General features: G+C 36.7%; 1 long non-coding RNA gene across 4 annotated transcripts; it reads left to right on the forward strand.

Moving 5' to 3' along the window:
• The first annotated feature begins 1,059 nt into the window (after positions 1-1,059).
• Positions 1,060-3,608, forward strand: LOC110790544 (uncharacterized). 4 transcript variants are annotated; one of them, XR_008921566.1, is made up of 4 exons: positions 1,060-1,188; positions 1,619-1,687; positions 2,004-2,151; positions 3,220-3,608. It is a non-coding gene; the product is annotated as an uncharacterized lncRNA (long non-coding RNA). The 4 variants fall into 4 exon arrangements; XR_008921565.1 differs by having other exon boundaries at positions 2,025-2,151; XR_008921564.1 differs by lacking the exon at positions 1,060-1,188 and adding an exon at positions 1,224-1,379.
• Positions 3,609-6,039: the final 2,431 nt, after the last annotated feature.

The raw sequence follows: 6,039 nt of genomic DNA on the forward strand, positions 1-6,039 counted from the left end.
GTTTGAGGGAAATAAAAACAAACTCTTAAAATCTGATTTTTGGTTTTGGGTTTTCTGGGAAGGAGGCACGACAGGGAGGATGGAGAGGAGGAAAGAGAAAGGGAGGGAGGCGATTGGGGCTGGGTGGTGCCGATTAATGCGACGGTGAGTACGACGGTGGTGTTGGTTGGTTCACGGCGGCGAGCGGTGAGGGGAGGTGGTAATTTGCGCCCGAAAAAGGGGAAAGAAACAGGGGAGATTTGTGTGGTGGTTTTCGGCGGTTCTGGGAGGAGTAAGGGGGGTGGCTTGCTGGTGAAAGTGGGCGGCGGAGGTTAGTGTGAAAGGGTGGTGATGTTGGTCGGTGGTGGCGGTGGTGTGTGGGTGGTGCAGCGCGACAGAGAAGGGAAGGAACAAAGGAGGGGGCAGGGGATATACGAAGAGCAAGGGAGGTGAGGGTGGTGCGTGCGGTGGGTGTGGCGGCGGTCGTGGTTGATCAGGGTGGTTGGGATGGTGATAGGTGGCAGGCAAAGGTGGTGGTAGACTGTGGCTGTAGTGATCGTTGTTGGTGGTGGTGGTTCGAGCAATTGGAGGAACAAGGGGGAATGGTTTTCAGTTTTGTGAATTGATTTTGGGTTGGGAAACAAAATGGAATTGTTGTCTGATTATAAAATCAAGAAGAGTGAAGAACAAGGTGCATTGCTTGGGGTTCAAGGAGTGAACTTGGACAGAATTGAGGGAAGGAAGGAAGTCTTGACTTCCTGGTTTATACGTGGAGAGCAAGGGAAGAAAAAAAATGGAATTTTGGTTCCTTGAGGGGTATTTTCGTAATTTCACAATATTAGGCCAAAATTCAGAAATTGTTGCTATTTTTGGAAATTGCTAAAAATAGAAATATTTAATTAAAGTAATTCCTTATAAAAATTATCGTTAACGAAAAATAAATAAATTTTCGTTTATAAATTTATCGTTTTAAAATAAATCGTGAAAATTATTAAAATAACGAAATTCGATTATTCTTAATTTATTTAAAACGAAATCAAGTTAATAAATATTTTTAATTTTAATAAATCAAGTTTAAAAATTTCGGGGTATTACATAAATCAAGTTTAAAAATTTCGGGGTATTACATAAATCATTCTCTATGCTGCAGATGCAGAGTCTACCGAAGACCAATTTGATTCATTAAATTTAAGTCAGCAGGTATACTTGGTGAGTTTCATATAAAATTCAATCATTCAGCTTAGTGTAATTTAGCTAGTCACAATTCTCTGATTTGCATAATGAATCGTATTCTCCTGAATTCAGTTTTCATGAATGATCTTGGTATGTAAACATTTTCTCAACTTCTAGTCATTTGACGAGAAGAATAGGCTTTTTTCCGCACATTGTGTAATGCTGAGGTAAATGATCATTCATCTTGAGAAATTGAAAAAGTATGAGATGGTATTTCTTTCTTAGCACATGGTGCAGATTCATGTTAACTGTTGTCAATTCTAAGTGGCCTTTTTTTTGTTTATTGTTAGCTTGACCATCTAATTAGTTACCGGAAACTTAAAAATAAGGTTGTCACTTATTGGTTTTATATTTCACTTGATCAGATGAAATCGTGAAGATAATTTCACTAGTTGCTGCCTTGTAGGTGCCTAATTTCAGGAAGCACTGCAGGAGTTGCGACAACTGTGTTGATGGGTTTGATCATCATTGCCGAGTGAGTTGATAATTGAATAAAAGTATTAGAATATCACTACTATTTCCTGCTTAAGTATTGCATGCATGATTCCATAGCCTCAACTGTTGGCCTACTTACCTCTTCTTTTGGTGAAGCCAATTACATTTCTTCATTTTATAAAACCAACTTCAGCTATGGGTATTGAAATTCCGAGAGCAGGAAAAATTATTATACATTTGTGACCCTTATGGGAATGAGCCTTCTTTGGGCGAGTCCTGAAAGATGTTAGCTATTTTCCTTTTTTGTCTAGTTTCTTTGATTCATCTTCTTCAGTTACGAATTGTTGATCATACAGGCTCCATTATCTTTCTGACAGCTTGTAGCTGAATGTGGTGTGGGAATTTGGGTCCTTGTTCGTTGCTTAGTTTTTAAAGAGGCCACTGAATATCAAATAATTGAGAGGCTTGGAGATGGATTTCACGCCTGTTTTTGCTACAGTGGTGGTACTATATATGGCTTGTGTGCTGAAATTTTCTACTTAAGCTTTATGTTGACTTTTTTCTAGTATTATGTGGTTCTTGAGGTAAAATGGTTAGCTAAATGGATAAAGATAGATTTCTTCATTTTTAAATTAAATTGTTCAGACAAATTAGCTTATGAAATCTTTGCTATAGGGAAGACGTGTCAGAGACTCTAAGTAATACTAAACTGATGGGTGATAGTTTTGTCATTGTCACTATCATAGTTTCTTGTTGTGTATCCATCTCCCTATTTTTTCTTTGAAATTTCCTCCACCACACCCTTCTCACATAAAAAAATTAAAAATTGAATGAAACAATTAAGAGGGATTGAATAGAGAAAAGTATGAGACGAGTAGGGTTGAAGAGAGAAAAACTATAATAATGATGCAGATAGAAAATACAAGATGAAGTTTGGAAACAAGTAGGGATGAAGAGACAAAAACTATAATGAAAATACTTCGTATATCGTTTGGGACATCCTTTTTAGGCAAGTGTGAATTGTAATGTGAGGAATGATTGAGGGAGTATTCAAAAGTTTGTTTTCCATAGCAGCAGTTGGCGTGTAGTCTTCTGGTAGAAAATGTATCACATAATATTATTTTTCTTGTTGCTATGTGGCTTGAATCTTCTTGTTGCAATGTGCATTTATAAAGTCTTGACATTCTAAATGGAAATCATAGTAATACGACTATGATTATTACAAGAGCAGCTTATTTTAGTAGAGCAGTCAGGTAACCCACTTTTCTAGGCAATTACACCCTTCAGCCCTTTAATAATCATCGAGTTAAGAGAAATGGAAGGGGTCTGCCAGTTCTATGTAAATGTTGTGAAATATTGTACATCTGGAAACTGATTATATGTATGAGTTTTTTTAGTTGTTTACTTGTTTATTAGGTGAAATCATCTATAATACATGGAAAAATCATTGCCATCTTACTAGCTAACTATATTTTGTCTTCTTTTAATATCTACTATAAGAAATGTATAGTCGTCTTTATATTGTTGAACTGAGCAGTTATTTATTTCAATGCTCTATGTGTTTTTATCCAGGTAGTGTAGATTTAAAGCACTATTACTCATCGAGTGTAGTTATACATAACTGTAGCTTCATATAAACAAGTTGATGGAAGGAGCCAAGGTGGGTTCTGTTGGTTGGTGGAGCGTGGAGTGTGGAAGAACTTGTTGGCAGCCTCGGAGAATAGAGGTGGACTAGGAATAAACAGAGTGAGAGGCGAACATATGTCTGTGCCCTCATTGCTAAGAATTATTATTGTCAATTTGTTTAATCTTGTCACAATTATGTAGAATTTTGAGCCTTATTTTATTTTGTTATTTTTATATTTTTGGAGATTACAATTAATGTAAAGTGGGAAATACTTTTTTGGTAATTGTAAGAATTATTTTGGAATTACCAAATTGGTTAAATGCCGATTTCTTATGCCGAAAATGGTTTGTTTATGCTAATTTTTTAAAATAAAAGTAATGAAAACAAACCCGTTAGTTTTGGAAAGGGATCTCTCGAGTGTAATTATAAAAATAGTAAAATATTCAAAGAGACCCCCTATCTAACATATGGGGTCTTAATTTGTTAATTATAAAAAAATATTAAAAAACTCAAAGAGACCCCTTATCTTACCTATGGGGTCTCAGTTTGTCGGATAGAATAATATTAAAAAAATCAAAGAGACCACCTATGTTAAATACAGGGTCTGAATTTTTTACAAACAGACCCCATATCTCTAATAAGGGGTCTTTTCCCCTTCTATTTTATTTTTTGTATGGTTAACATAACATACCCTTTTTCTTAAATAACGGGTCTCTTGTTTTTAACAAAAAGACCAGACGAGGGGGTTTCTTTATAAAAGAAACTCCCCTATGTAGAGACCCCCTTAAATGGGGTCTCTTAGGCCAACTTGGAAGGGTCTCTTTGCCCATTTTTGTAGTAGTGAGCTGTTTGTGGCTGCGCGCATGCTCGTGGGCTTGTGCGAGAATTTTGGCCGACCTAAGGCCTTTGTGCTTTGGCCAGTTGGTGTTATAACTTTAGGGTTATAACACTACCCCTCCCATTATTTTTTTCCAACATTCACTTTACGTAATTCAGTTTTAACCTAAATCAAAAGTGAAACCCTAATCTCTTTTGAGCCTCCGGTCAAAATGTTCTTCCCTAAAAGCAAAAATATATTGAGTGACTTCTAAGCCATCGATCTTAAGACGGAAATGAAAGTGTCGGTGAACCAAGTAGAGGAACGACATCTGGAGTTCTTGTTCGTGTTCGTGGTACGTTGAATCTAGGGAAAACACGCTACACACGTAAGTCTGCTTGATATGTACTTTATACATGGTTCCTGGCTTTGGGGATTATTCTGTTGCGTTAATATGTTTTTAACTGTATTTCCCTACAGTGGTATCATGAGAAACATGTATTGAAGTAATTTTTGGCATATTATTATGTTTGTGATGTTGTCGAATTTTTTGTGAATTTTTCGAATGTTTCTTGATTATTGGATAGATCGTAGAAATTGTTCTGAATTCGTAAAATATCGGAAATTCAATTTTTCTGACCCTAATCTGATTAAAAACGGCGTTTTAAGATCAATTTATGTGAACGGAATCGCAAAAACAGGCCCCGAAGTTTGAGTTTTTGGGCGTTTTTGTTAATTAATGAATTAAATTAACAATTTTGGAAAGTTTTTCAATTAATTACTCGACCTAAACTACTCGGAATTAATCGAAATTTTTTCCTACTGTTCTTGGGTATATTTTGAAATTATGGTAACATTTTCAGCCATAAATGTTAAATATAAACCCTAATTTGATTTTCCCCAAATTTAATGATTTTTAGATCGTAAACTGATTTTATTAATTATTTAGATCTGGAAATTTATTTAGTTGGAAAGGGGAATGTAATTTCATGTTTAAATGGCACATTTAAAAATTTATGGATTAAAGTTTTGATTATATTCGTTAATTTTAATCGATCACCTAAACCAAATTTGATAAAAATCTGAAATTTAAATGTTTAGAACGATTTAAAGTTTTGGATTGGATTATCAAACTTATTCAAATTTTTGTTGATATTGATCGTTCGTTAAATTTGAATAATTTGTTAGCCTAGATTTATTATTTTTCATTAATTGGATTGTTTGAAATTTAATAAAATCACTCAAAGGTTATTTTTCGTAATTAACACGAATAATTTTCTTAAAATTATGGAAAATAATTTTTCGTGCAATTTCGTTTCGAATATTAAAAGTTGATTTTTTTTTAATAAAAGAACTGATAGCAAGCCGCTTGCACGAAGCAAGGGCTGCTGCCCGTATGCGAGACGAATGGGCAAGGCATGCACGCACACGAAGGCAGGCCCAAAGGGCGTTGGCCTTGTGCGCCGTGCCTGCAGGCTGCGAGCAAGGGCGTGTAGCATGCACATAGCTGGGCGAAGCCTTCGTGCGAGCTCGAGGCAAGCAACACGCATCGGCCAGCGCTGCACCGGAGAGCGAGCTCGTGTGCCAGCGCGCGCTAGCGCGAGCATTGCGATGGCGCAGCGAGCAGCGATGAGAGCAGCAAGGCAGTGGGCATAGGCGATGCGCTTGTGCGCTGCTGCGATGCTCGTGCCTGCGCGATGGGCTTGCGCCCTCGTGTTGGTGCGGTGCTACTAGGCACTGCGCGTTGATTGGGCTGGGCACTCGTTTTGATGTAATTAAGTTATTATTTCAAGTTCTTCTAGGATATTTAGAATTTGAAGTTAGCTTTTGAATGACGTTCAAGACGATGCCAAGCTAACAAGGTGAAGGGAAGAATGGATGCTTCAAGACCAAGTTTTTTGGGCCATACTAGTTCACCAAATTATTTATGCTTTTATATATTTGTATA

This window comes from Spinacia oleracea, chromosome 5 (assembly GCF_020520425.1).
Source record: "Spinacia oleracea cultivar Varoflay chromosome 5, BTI_SOV_V1, whole genome shotgun sequence".
NCBI lineage: Eukaryota > Viridiplantae > Streptophyta > Magnoliopsida > Caryophyllales > Amaranthaceae > Spinacia > Spinacia oleracea.